Source organism: Saccopteryx bilineata, chromosome 2, assembly GCF_036850765.1.
Source record: "Saccopteryx bilineata isolate mSacBil1 chromosome 2, mSacBil1_pri_phased_curated, whole genome shotgun sequence".
Lineage (NCBI taxonomy): Eukaryota > Metazoa > Chordata > Mammalia > Chiroptera > Emballonuridae > Saccopteryx > Saccopteryx bilineata.
In genome coordinates, this window is record NC_089491.1 from 233,138,806 (window position 1) to 233,152,448 (window position 13,643).

General features: G+C 41.3%; 1 protein-coding gene across 2 annotated transcripts in view; it reads right to left on the minus strand.

The window, feature by feature from the left end:
* Positions 1-13,643, minus strand: part of BACH1 (BTB domain and CNC homolog 1) — a 50,857-nt gene that overhangs the window by 25,678 nt on the left and 11,536 nt on the right. The window lies entirely within an intron of this gene.

Consider the following 13,643-nt stretch of genomic DNA (forward strand, 5'->3'; position numbering starts at 1 on the left):
CAAGAACATGGATCACACGTATACAAGCTCCTGGTTTTCTTAAGATGTTAGAACAGAAGAGAAAGTTATCAAAAATTATATTTTTAAATATCAATATATAGTAGCCTCCAAACAGTTTCTGATCACTTACACCAGTGGTTTTTCAGCCTCAGGTCCAACAGAAATTTCATGTCAGTCCAGGAAAGAGTTAACTACCTGATGTGTAAGAATTTCAGAGTCTATAATCATTGGGTCTTGAAATATAATCTTGAAAACCACTGACACATTACTTGCAAAGAAAAAGAGAAGCCCCTGTCTATGTAGGTTTATCTGTATATTTCAGACGTGTACTACTTACTACTCACATACAACATGTTTTCAAACACCGGAAGATGAAAGCAAAAGGTAAGAAGTTCTTGTATGTTCTTCCAGACCCCAAAACCACTGGTGAGTGCCCTATGGCGTGTGAGCCTGTAACAGAGGCTGAGAAGCTCCTCAAACACCATTCCTGCGATGTTCACCTTTGTTCTTCTGACACTGACTCACTGCCTGAAGTGAAGGTCCCCAAACGTTCAGTGACTGAGTAAATGTTACTGTTCTCAGATTCACCCTCCTCCAAACAAAAATGAGAGGAGGAACAAGGACTGCTTAAGTGCAGACAGGCCAGGCTAGATCATGGGAGATTTCACCTCCAAGACACAACCACATGAAATGTATCCATCACCTCTAGTCCACTTGTGTGTTTATGTTCAAAGTGCTCAACAGAGCTGAAATGTCATCTCCTCAGAAGCAGTGAATGAAAACAAATCTCTCATTATGTGGTTAAACTCCACCTGATATTACAGACCACAACCTATCATTCACTGATTCAGCACACCACACAAAATTAGGGCACCTTTAAATTTATTCAAAACTATGTGCTAGAACTATCTCGACCTTTTGGGTGTGCCCATACAAGACAGTAAACACTCTTTGGCCATTGGTTTTAATATTTCAGTTATTAACATGAGGAATTAGTGGTAGGAATAGTTGGGAAGAACCACCATTCAAGGAAAGTATGCGCCTGCATGTCTGGTACCACAGACCACTGCCCTCCACTTTCTCTAAGACAGTCACCTTCTCAGCCAAGCAGGACTCGACAGCTGACCACCTGCCTTACTATGTCCCTGCACACAAGTCCCCGGCCTCCATACTCTTTCCTGGCACCTGCCCTGCAAACTCTTAAAGCTATAATATCAGTCTCACATCTTGTGATTCTGCTGAATACAGCACGGCCAGGAAAACTGAAAACACAGGCCAGCTAGAGTCACCATAAACTAATGATGTGCAGCCTCAGGGTCACAACCCTCCTCGTCAGTTCCTCCGCATGCCTGTCTCTGCTCACAGCAGCTGTCCAGTCCCCAACTGTCCCCTCAATGCGCGTCTCTCCCAGGAGGCCACCATAACTGGGATGCACTCTCAGAAAACAGGCCCTCCTGCCACCTGAAAAGGCTCCCTCTCCTGCATCTCTAATACTTTCCTGTAACACCCTCCCCACCACGCCCAACCTCTCTGCTAGCTTCTTCCCACAGGCTCTGTTCACAAACATGCTTAAGTTCATCCAGAAACTGTCCTAAAAATATTTATACTAAGAACTAATAGCAAATACTCACCATGCTCTACTAAAAACTAATAGCAAATACTCACCATGCTCTAATTTCACACAAGGCTCAGAACTGAGTGCTAGATACGACAGTTCATCTCACTTAACTCTCCCATCACACCAGGACATGGATACTCTTACATCCCAACCTCACACATGACTAAACTGAGGTTCACTGAGAAGCACCCTGACCAAGGTCAAACTATTCCATGTCTGTCTTCAGTTAGCACCCGCTGCAGGCACAGAGGACTCTCGCTGCAGTAATGCAGGGAGCCGGATATCCCTAACAGGTCATGCATGAGAATAAGAAAATTGGCCTCGCAGAAAGCCAGAAGCAACAAACTGCACCTGAACTTCAGACAAAGGGTTCTGCACTCTTCAGCACTGGAACCTAAAGATCCTCTGGATCCCAAGGGATAACAGCAAAACCATTCCCATGCCCTCATTCTAGAGCTACTGTAAAGCCTGCTGCCACACTACTCACCTTAAAACTCCAGAGAGAATTTATTCTTGGCTCACCGTGCCCCCCTTTAGGCAGTTTGGGATGATAGCTCACCTCACAGGTTCAGAGCCAGCTTACAGATCTGCTGGAAGACTTGGATGTGGATGACATGCCAACCCCAAGTCCCAGCAGCTACAACTCAGAGAAGTAGGAAAATCAGATATGGAACAGCCCAGGAGGGCACATAACATGACCTACCATCTTCTACCGGAGACCCAGATGCACTGTCACCACCCACACTGGGCCCTGTGAGCAAGCTCTCACCAAGACTGCTGTCCCTGCCTCTTCAACCAAGACCCACTTCTCTCCACCCGTGCTGCCACAGTTCCTGTCCCAGCCATCATTGGCTCACATCCACATAAATGTCCTTTACTTTCTGCACTGGCTTATGAGCTCACAGGTGCACAAACACAGATATATATAAAGTGAAGCCAAGTTTCACATGTCAATATGTCACCTTTACCAGTGCAAAATACTCAATTTCTACTCTATTAAAAAAAATGTGCAGTTGTGATCCACTCAATTTCTTTTTTTTTTTTTTTTTGTATTTTTCTGAAGCTGGAAACAGGGAGAGACAGTCAGACAGACTCCCGCATGCACCCGACCGGGATCCACACGGCACGCCCACCAGGGGCGACACTCTGCCCACCAGGGGGCGTTGCTCTGCCACGACCAGAGCCTCTCTAGCACCTGGGGCAGAGGCCAAGGAGCCATCCCCAGCGCCCAGGCCATCTTTGCTCCAATGGAGCCTTGGCTGCGGGAGGGGAAGAGAGAGACAGAGAGGAAGGAAGGGGGGGTGGAGAAGCAAATGGGCGCTTCTCCTATGTGCCCTGGCCGGGAATCGAACCCAGGTCCCCCGCACACCAGGCCGACGCTCTACCGCTGAGCCAACTGGCCAGGGCCGATCCACTCAATTTCAAGAGCCACTAATAGACCAAGCAAAGCACAGAGTGGCCCAGCACCAAGTCTAGAACCCTACAGTGTCTGGGTTCAAATCCCAGCTCTGTCACTTACTAACAGTATGACCTGAGGCAAACTGCTCACCCTTCTCACCTGTAAAGCAAGGGTAACACTAGCACCCTATCGGGTTGTCATGAGGTTTACCTAAGACAATGAGGGTGTTCAGGATACTGTTCAGCCCATAGCACACAATAACTATCAGCTGTTACTAAAGACAATAACAACAAAAGCGTCATTCCCCTCAAACCCACTTGAGTTCCTCTAATTTCCTCTCCCACATCAAAGTGATTCTCCCTTGCTGAAAATCTTTGAACTTCTGATGATCAATTTTACATTAGCGTGCCCTCCAGATCTGTGTGGTCAGACTTCCCATCTGCTAATCTGCCGTTTTCTCAAGCCTTGTCTCCCTCTTGCTGGCTTCACCACCCTCCCCCTGCCTCACAGACACCAAGCTGCTCCCTCCTCAGAGCCTTCACTGCTCCTGCTTCCTGGGCTCTGCCCTTCAGCTGGCTAACTATCGCCTTTTAGGTCTCAGTTTAAATGTCAAAACCCTGCCTAACTTGTTTTCTGCCTTCAAGCATGGAACAGAGCAAGCTCTTGCTTCTGAATTGAATGACTTGGTATCTTTAGTACAAATCCAAAACCTAGATTGTCTGTGTCTTCCTCCAAACACAGCACAGGATCTGCTCCAACACACATGCCACAGAAGAGTACTCAGAGAACTACCCTTGGGCAGCTTCGCCAGAGCCACAAGGAGCGAAAGGGAGCCCTCGTTCATCCCTGGGGGAGCTGGAGATACACCTGCATGACAAGTGACCCAGGAAGAGCCGAGTGTGGCAACAGTAGTCATAGCCACCACACCTGACTTGTTGCTCACATGAGGGCCCTTGATCCTGACCTCATCGGCACAGGGTACAAAAGAAAGATCCTCTGAAAATCAGCTTCCCAGGTTCTGAAAACCCCCTAGGTGGTCAGCAATCCATGTGGACCCAGCACTGTAATTAAGCAACGGCTAAACCAGGGAAGAATGGCACACCCCCTTCTGGTGTGAGAGTCCGCTCCCAACATTCCCACCTGCAGTGCGAGACAGAGAACCCCCAAGGCCTCCAGACCTAAATTCTATTAACTGATTAACACCAAATTTATTTTTTTAATTTATTCATTTTATAGAGAGAGAAGGGGAAGAGGAGCAGGAAACATCAACTACCATATGTGCCTTGACCAAGCAAGCCCAGTGTTTCAAACCAGTGACCTCAGCATTCCAGATCAACATTTTATCCACTGTGCTACCACAGGTCAAGCATTAACACCAAATTTAGATTCCTATGTTACACATGATCTTTTCCATGTTCTCAGAAATACATATACTATCATTAAAACTCAAAATAAAGGTTTGCTGACCTTAGCAAAGTGCTGATTCATTCAGTAATGCTGATAAAGAATGAACAGACATTTTAAAGCTTCCTGTACCTCAGTTTGGAAATAATTTCTGCTCTCTGCTCAACATACACAATAAAAGTTTTAATATAGTGACAACTTGATGTTTTTGCTTTCAAGATCATAAAGAAAATGAAAAGTGATACTATGGCTTTATCACATTTTAATAACTTTAAGGATAATTTACTTTAAAAATACTTTAAAACCTCAGGTAACTCTCCAATCATGGAGCCAGGCCTACAAGCTCCAAAGCTTTAGCTACCTGAAGTCTCACAGGGTTGCGCTGTCTTTAAATTCTCAACATAGGAGGGCACATAAAACTATCTAACACCAAAGAGTCACTAAAAAGAAAAAGACCACCATCCAAACATTCTTGACCTTCCCTGAGCAATGACAACTTTTCTTTGTACCAGTGTCTCTGCACCACACAACAAGCAGGTAACATGAAAACAAGACAGTCCCCACATTCAAGAACAACCTAGAGACAGATGTTCAAACTAAAAATGAAGGCGATATCACTGACCTCTATAATCTATCTACATAGGAAGCTGGGCATTTCCAAAGATATTTATTTGCAGTAAGTCTTCAGATAAAAATTACTTTCTTATCAATTCTCATTTAACCATAATATTCAACCAAAGAGAACGATTTCCAAAACAGTCCTGTTCACGAGGGTCTGTGGGTGTGTGTGAGGGAGGTGGTGGGGACAGTCATCAGTGACCCAGTTGTGAGAGATAGTCCTGCCTGGGGGCCAGCCAAGACCCTTCTTTCTAGGACACTGGGAGCTTTCCCTTTTCCCCTCACAGCTGCTACTGCTCCCCTCCAGCAGCCCGTCCATCACTCTGCTTTGCTCAACAACAGGGCAGGGTCTCCGATGGCTCAGAAGAGGCCATTTCCTCCTACCGTGTCTCCTTCTTGGCTCTCCTCACACACACAAGTCAAAATCCCCTAGGTCAGCTCCAGTTACATACACCCAAGACACACAGAGTATGAGTGCTCTCTGGACATGAGGTGACCCTTATCTTCGGTTTTTCACATGGACGGCAAAGACCCACAGAACCTTCAGTCCTGTGTCTTCCCTTTGGGGTCTTTATAATTGTTTTTTTGTTTGTTTGTTTGTTTGTTTTTATTTAAGTGGAGATGTCCACAGGAAAGAATTTCTTTAAAGACATGGCTTGTCTTGTTACCATTCCAAATTCTGAAAGAACCTTAACATCAAAAAGTCTGTGGGAATTTAAAGCAGAGACAATAATTTAAGTCGGCATTCTTTCCCAATGTTCTCAGACCTGACTCACCTGTCAGAAAGAATGACTCAGTGATCAAGACTTGCTATTTTCTTTAACCTTCTGCAGATCTTATATATCATACTTGTTTAAAGATCAAAACACATTTTCTAAACCCGTTTCTCTCAATCTCATAAAAAAATCTTAAGTATGCCTGGGTACATGGTTGAATATATCAATAAAGGCCGAATGAAAATGGAAAACAAAAGACTGAATTAGCTAAGTAGCAGAAAGGCTTACAGCAGTACCAGAACCAATGACATCGTTTTGAAGAACTTTTACAATGACCTGTGTGAAAATGTCCTGCAATCTTTGTTAAAACTATGTAACTAGAGTGCTGCTTGCTATTCCTTTCTTAATTGGGGTCTAAGGGAACACTAACATTTTTGCAGCTCATGATTATTACATTATGTGAAGTTCCATACAAGCAAAGTTAGATTCTTTTCTCTTTATTCTTCCCAACAGTAAAAATTATATAATCATGGATCTTTTGCTATATTTACTCAGTATAATTCCATGTCTAAAATTATAAAGCTTAATTTATACTTAGAGGGTTAAAGAAGTCTGAAGTTGTTTACAGATTCACCTACTAAGATGTCATAAACAAAAGGTAGGTTTTTTTTTTTACTCAAGTGAACCAATCAAACTCTGATAAGTGTGGGTAGTAAGTTTAAAAGAGCTTGGAAGGGAAGAGAGGAAGCAAGAGAAGGAATGCAGGACAGCCGAGCTCCAGACCAAAACAAGAGTAACTAATCTCACTGCTATACTTCCTTAGCACAAAGAACCTTAAGAAACAATGACGTCTTTTATTTGCTTAAAATACTTAGCAGCTATTTGATCCTTGGAAGGATTGCTATATCTCAATGGGGTATGACTATGTTTAGAAAATATGAACTAACAAATGGAATTGACCCATACCATTAAGATAATTACTGAATACATATTTTTTATGCACCTGTCACCATTTACCAATTTTGACATTATGATTACATAGAACAAAAGACTATTTAAAATGTACAATTCAGTGAGTTTTGACACTTGTATATGTGCACAAAACTACTACCATGATCAAAATACAGAAATTTCCATTACTTCTCAAAATTTCACATGGCCCTTGAGGTCTCTCCTGCCCTGTTCCCCTGGTTCCAGGTAACCAATAACTTGCTTTCTGTCACTATTGATTAGCATGCATTTTCTCTGATTTTTATATAAATGAAATACACATTATGTTCTCTGGTTCAGGTTTCTTTCACTCAGCTTAATGATATTCATATTGTATATATCAATTGTTCTTTTTATTCCTAAATAATATTTTATTATGTGGACATTCCACCATTGTTTATCTCTCTAACTACTGATGGATGATCATTATAAAAACGGACAATTGCACTGTTTCTAGTGTGGGATTGTTGTGACAAAACTTCAGTGGACACCTGAGTGGAAATAATAGTTCATTCTCTTGCATAAATATATTATCTAGAAGTGAAGAGCTGAGTGTGATGGTAGATTTATGTTTAACGTTTTAGAAATTGCTAAAGCCATTTTCTGAAGCAATTTATCATTTTACATTGCTACTAGCAGTGTGCAAAGATACCAGTTGCTCACTCTCACCAATCCTGGAATTGTCAGTCTTTTTAATCTCAGCTACCCTAATAAACGTACAGTGGTATCTCACTGGTTTTAATGTGCATTTCCTGATGACTAATGATGTTGACCATCTTAATGTGTGTTTATTAGCCATTTGTATATCTTCTTTTGTGAAATGTCTTTCAGTTCTCCTGCCTGTTTTTATCTGGGCTGTTTTCTTCTTTTTACTGAGCCAGCAGATTTTTTATTTGGGTTGTAATGAATCTATATACCCATTTGTGGAGAACCGATATCTAATAAATTGAGTTTTCTGGTGCACAAACATGGCCTATCTCCCTATTTACTTAGGTCTTCTTTAATCTCTCTCAGCATTATCCCAACTGAGACAGAGGGAAAAGCAAAGAGTACAAATTCCAAAACATTCCCCAGAAAGAATAAAATTCCCCAACTTAGCCTCCTCCAAGGGTCTCCAGATTCCTAGATGACTTTCTAAGCATTCGCCCAAGCATCCCTAAGGTCCCACAGTCAGTGGCTGGAGATGAGGGCAGAGTGGTTATCAGGGAGCTTGCCTGAGGACCAACAACTCCCTCGTCACCTCATAAACACAGTAGCCAACTGCTCTGGGGATCCTCATATGGACAGCACCAGCACAGAACAACTTTGCACAGCCTGATGACTCCCCTCGCCAGCTGAGCAAGTTAGGTTGCACATACCCTTGAAAATTTCCTTTATTTATAAAGTAAGGACATCAAGTGAAAAAATATGCACAACGTTCTTAGAACAGTGCCTGGGTGTAATGAGTGCTCAATAATTATTGCTTAATATTTTAATTTGATGCTAGAAATGTCTTTGAGTGGCCCAGGGAGACAGTGAGACTAGGGAAAAAAGGAAACAGCACACTGCTCAGCCTCCCAGTACTTCAGATAGGATAATATGAACACTGTTAACTGGTTCTCAGAGCAGGTAAATAATGTGAGACTTAATTACAGTTACAGAACAGAATGTAAATACTATTAGCCTTGGCAAAACAAGAGTAAAGCTGACAGGCTGGGAGATGGAAACAGAGAGCTAAAAGGAAGGGTCTGTCTATATGACCTATAATATCCAAAGTCCAAAAGGTGTTTCTTTAGGTTAATGAGACCAAAGTAAAAATAATTTCAAGGTATATAGGTGACCAAGAACAGAAATAAAATAATTATAAATACAGGTGAATGAAGGGATGGTAGATGTAAACAAAAATCAACAACCACGGTGAAAGGAAACTAGCAGCTGATGTCTCAGGTTCATAAGTAAACTGAGGTAAAAACACTTAGAGACACATAGGGAAGGAAGCACCAAAAGAATTAAGTAGCAAAAGTGGATGAACATGAACATGAACATGAACCATGAAGCAGAGGAAGAGGGGGATGGGATAGGGGCCACAGATGAGGCCACTTCATGATAAATTTGTGTTTTTAAAAAACAACAGCATGCATTACTCTAAAAACATAAAGTAAAAAGACGTTCACATAGATAGTCAACCAAAAAAGTAAAACTCAGTTAAGTCTAAATTGTTGACAACTTGGTTGTGAGTCTTAATACTTTAAGTTTCTACAAATAAAAAAGGAATTTGATAAAGAGGAAAAAAATCAACCATTAACTAAAATCTTAGATACTGACATAGGAAACAGCAAAGGTAGAAAAAATATAGTAAGACTTCCTTTTGTCTGGGATCAACGTTCCCCCTCCTATTTCATATTTACACTGAAGGCATTTTCAAGTATCTTGTGAGGAAGGAGCTGCCCTGGCTCTGCATCTTCCAGAGCCTGACAGAACCTGCCACACCTGCACCAAAGAGCCACCCAAATGGTAACGCTGTGCATTTAATATTGGCAGGACTGTTTTCTTTTTTTTTTTTTTCAGTGAAAGGAAGGGAAAGCAGAGACAGACTCCTACATATGCCCTGACCAGGACCCAGCTAGCAAGCCCTCTAGGGGGCAATGCTCTCCCCATCTGGAGTGTTGCTCTGTTGCTCAGCAACCAAGCCATTAGTGCCTGAGGCAGAGGCCATGGAGCCATCCTCAGCACCTGGGGCCAACACGCTCTAATCAAGCCATGGCTGCAGGAGAGGAAGAGAGAGAGAAAGAGAGAGCAAGAGAGAAGCAAGAGGGAGGAGGGGTGTAGAAGCAGATGGGCGCTTCTCCCGTATGCCCTGATCAGGAATCGAACCTGGGATATCCACACACAGGGCTGATGCTCTACCACTGAGCCAATTGGCCAAGGCCAGGGCTGTGGAATAAAACCACAAGCTGATTCTTGAGAAGACCAATAAAATAGACAAACTTCTGCAAAGTCTCACCAAAACAAAGTGAGGGAAAAAAATGAGTACATAGCATTTCCAATATCATACAAAACATACTACAGTGACTCTTCTCTTAAAATATCTTGCCCCTTCCTATACCTTGTCTGCTATCTATAGTAAAATTCTCTGCTCCCCTTTAGTGAACTCCCAAAAAGAGCCATTTTTATTCACACCACCCCCACATCCCTGTCTTCCCAATGTCATCTGAGCCCACTAAAACCAGGCTTCCCCCTCCATGCCATAAAAACCGCTCTGAGGACCAAGAACCTCCATTCTGCCCACCTGCAAATTTTCTATCTTCTGACACAGCATCCCAGCAACATTCAACAGGTGACTCATCCCCTGACTGGAATCCTTTCTTCACCTGGCTTCTAGGATACCACTGTCCTCTCATTTATTATCTTACTGGCACCATTTATCAACTTCTTTTGGCGGTTCTTCCTGCTCTTCCAAACCTCTAAATGCTGGAGAGCCCAGGGTGTAACCCATAAATTTCTCCTTTTCTTTGAACACCTTCCTAGGTGAACTCAGACCCAATCAAGGACACAATTGCTCCTGGACTGCTGCACACGCTCATGTCTATATTTGATCTAATGGTGTCTTCTTTTACCCACATGCACACTCAAATTATCACTTGTATATACAGAAGGAACCTCACATTTAATGTCTCCAGAAACTTTGGTTCCTTTAGTTAGAATATTGTATATCAAAATATGAACAATGGGCCTGACCAGGCGGTGGCGCAGTGGATAGAGTGTCGGACTGGGATGCAGAGGACCCAGGTTCAAGACCCTGAGGTCGCCAGCTTGAGCGCAGGTTCATCTGGCTTGAGCAAAAGCTCACCAGCTTGGACCCAAATTCGCTAGCTTGAGCAAGGAATGAGTCGGTCTGCTGTAGCCCCACGGTCAAGGCACATATGAGAAAGCAATCAATGAACAACTAAAGTGTCGCAATCAAAAACTGATGATTGATGCTTCTCATCTCTCTCCGTTCCTGTCTGTCTGTCCCTATCTATTCCTCTCTCTGACTCTATCTCTGTCCCTGAATAAAATATATATAATACATATATATATATATGAACAATGGTTACATTTAGGTGATTTTTATTTATTTTTGCATTTAAATTCTTAACCCTAAATACACTGTAATCAGAAAAATGTTAAATAGGCAATAACAATAAACAAAAAAAATGTGCCTTCATTAAAAATGCAGTTCACATTAATTTCGATTTTCTTAAAGGCTTCCAAGAAATGTCAACTGCTATTTCCTCCAGTCATCAATGGAAACTAGTTTGTCACTATATAGAAAATTCATGGGCAACTCTAAAACACAGTAGCTTTCACTGGTATCTTCACAGTAATCACAAAAGAAAAATTAAATTGTATAGCAAACTAAGACAGAATGATGATGGAATCTGGAAAAAAGAGAACCCTGTTAAGGGAAGAGAAGGGGAGACCCATCAAGTCAGACGCAGCTCCACCCTCCTGTCTCACAACCCTTTGAAAAGATGAACTGCTAAGTAAGTTTACAGAATTATGAAATGCAAAAGAACATCCATTTTAGGCAGTTTAACACCACCAACAGGATAACATGGGGACTAACAAGAGTACTTGGGTATAATTAAAGCTCTGCTGATATTACCAAGTATGGGGTCTTCTCAAAGTCACCCGACCTCACACCTCAGGTCCCCCGTAAGAAAAGCACCAACACCTAGTCTAAGAATTTGTAGTCTAAGGTTTGGCACATTAAGGGCACCAAGCTTGGCACAAGATCAATATATTATCACTATTATTGCCATTATTATGCAAGTGACCAAAAGAACACTGCATTTTAAAATGTTCTACAAACCCAAGAATTAAGTTACAAAATGCAGAGATTTTGAAACTTTTAAAAATAAAAGTCCAGTAAGCCAAGAAAAGGTCTCAACATGGTAAGAAGAAAATATTAAGACTGCACAAGTATGCTCAAGATAATTGCTAATTTCACAAGGCAAAGATTTGCTAATTAAAAGAGCACATTCAACTAGTATGACCCCCTTTCCCACTTCTGTTACAGATGAAGAAACTGAAGCCCCTGAAGGGTCTGTAACTTAAAGATCCAAATATTACATTTCAATTCCTGTTCCATGACCTAAATGGCGTGTGTGTATGTGCACTGGGAGGGGTGTAAAAGTGAAGAGAGGTGGAAGAACAAGGAATAGAGGGAGATGCCTCAAGTATCTTCTGTGATGAAAACATTAAGCAAATTAAAAGGGCATTTAAGAAATAGCAAGTTTTCCCTTACTACCCAATACTAATTAATTTCTTATTAACACTTCTTGGATTACATAAACAATCTCATATAGTGTTAAGAGAAATCTTACACTAAACTATGCTGAATTTAAATTAATTCTGTAGTTATCCCCAACTACGTATGGACAATTCGAGCACAGAACATTAGGAGAGATATTACTAAAAGTTACTTTCAATACAGAGCATTAAGTGTCTGTGCCCTATGTTCAAATTAAAATATTAAAGATTCTTCTTGTGATTTTTTTTTAAACAGTAAAAATTATAACCATGATCCAAATTATTTATTTCTGATTATCTAGAGAAAATGAAAAAACCCTAGAACAAGATCAGGGTTAGAATGAGCCTCTGTGGATCTAAAAGTTGAAGCATATAGTATTCAAAATAACTGAAAAAAAGCAAGACAAAATAACCACCAAAATTGTGCCCTTCAAATTCTCAACCATTCCTTAAATGCTATCTCGCTCCAACTCATAATAAATTTGAATCACTCTCTCTTCCTCTCCCACAGCCATGGAGCACATTGGCCTGGGACACTAAGAATAACTCCATGAAGCCTCTGCCTCAGGCACTAAAAATAGCTTGGTTACAAGCATCAGCCCCAGATGGGCAGAGCATCGGCCCCAAATGGAGATTGCCGGGTGGATCCTAGTTGGGGCGCATGTAGGAGTCTGTCTCTCTATCTCCCCTCCTCTCAACTTGTAAAAAGAAAAAAAGGAAAAGGATTAAAAGGAAAAAAAAAGCTAAGTGATAGTTTTAATTAAATAAGCCAGCAGTTATAGTGGAGCAATTAGAACAGAGCATGAATCACAGATGTGAAACTTTCTAAGTAGAAGTATTAAAATAAAATGATTTATTTTCCAAAACCTAATCCAGTAGTCCCTGACAGCCACCATAGTGCTACAGTATCTCACAGCTGACACGAAAATGTTTAAATCTATTTCTTGTTATTTATGTTAACTTGGGAGTCAAATTACCATCTCTAAAATGGGGGCTTCCAAGCTGTAAACTTTCCACCTGAGCCCTCAATAGCTACTTTCCAAAATATAATAATCACAAGATTTAGTCAAATAATAATCTGAAACCTGTTAAAAGAAAAAGCTGAAATATTTCTCAGTTCAGATTATTACTTGAGGAACAAATGAGTAGATAAATATTATTGTTTTTATTTGAGACAAAAATTAGTTTGGCCATATTATAAGTCTTTTCTAAATTCTATCCAAAAAAGCAATACAGGCTGGGGGGGGGGGGGGGGGGGAGCCGGGTGAGGCTGGGGGGGGAAAAAAAAAAGCAATACCATTTCAGTATAGTCTAGTCATAGTCTTGACAATTATTATCAAATAGAAAAAAATACATTAGCAATTAATTTCTATTCTGTAAATTTACAACACTGTTTATGTGTTCACATTATTTTGCCTTTCACATAACATACAAAGCCCCAAGACCTGGGATTGAGGAGGAGGAACGAGAATGACACATAAAGTCCTTTAAACATATCAAAGTGCTCTAAAAAGTCTGGCAGTGCTCAAGAACACTGTATCAACTTAAAGTGGCATTATTCTTGAAGTTTGAAAAGAATGGCAAATAAGCTAACCACAGGACAGCTTTCCTTCCCAGGAAGGGG